Genomic DNA, 1,223 nt, shown 5'->3' with positions numbered 1-1,223 from the left:
CGTTATACGTCATATCGTAATACCACATAACGTTATACGTTATAACGTAATACTATATATCGTTATACGTCTTATCGTAACACCACATAACGTCATACGTTATATCGTATTGCTATATGACGTTATACGCTATATCCTAATACTACATTACGTTATACGTCATGTCGTAACACCACATAACGTTATACGTTATATCGTACTGCTATATGACGTTATAGGCTACATCCTAATACTACATTACGTTATACGTCATATCGTAATACCACATAACGCCATACGTTATATCGTAATACCACATAACGTTATACGTTATAACGTAATACTACATAACGTTATACATCATTTCGTAACACCACATAGCGTTATACGTTATATCGTAATACTATATAACGTTATCCATTATACCGTAATACCTCATAACGTTATACGTTATATCGTAATACCGCATATCGTTATACGTTATACGTTATATCGTAATACCACATAACGTTATACCTTATTTCATACTACCACGTAGCGTTATACAATATAAAATAACACTATATAACGTTATACGTCATATTGTAACACCACATAACGTTATACGTTATATCGTATTGCTATCTGACGTTATACGTTATATCTTAATACTACATTACGTTATACGTCATATCGCAATCCCACATAACGTTTTGCGTTATAACGTAATACTATGTAACGTTATACGTCATATCGTAACACCACATAAAGTTATACGTTAGATCGTAATACCACATAACGCCATACGTTATATCGTAATACCACATAACGTTATACGTTATAACGTAATACTACATAACGTTATACATCATTTCGTAACACCATATAACGTTATACGTAATATCGTATTGCTATATGAGGTCATACGCTATATCTTAATACTACATTACGTTATACGTCATATCGTAATACCACATAACGTTTTACGTTTTAACGTCATACTGTATAACCTTGTACGTCATATCGTAACACCACATAACGTTATGCGTTATATCGTAGTACCACGTAACGTCATACCTTATTTCATACTACCACGTAGCGTTATACAATATAACATAACACTATATAACGTTATACGTCATATCGTAACACCACATAACGTTATACGTTACATCGTATTGCTATCTGACGTTATACGCTACATCCTAATACTACATTACGTTATACGTCATATCGTAATACCGCATGTCGTTAAACCTTATATC

Source organism: Bombus pyrosoma, linkage group LG10 (assembly GCF_014825855.1).
Source record: "Bombus pyrosoma isolate SC7728 linkage group LG10, ASM1482585v1, whole genome shotgun sequence".
Classification (NCBI taxonomy): domain Eukaryota; kingdom Metazoa; phylum Arthropoda; class Insecta; order Hymenoptera; family Apidae; genus Bombus; species Bombus pyrosoma.
This window is presented reverse-complemented; position numbering follows the sequence as displayed.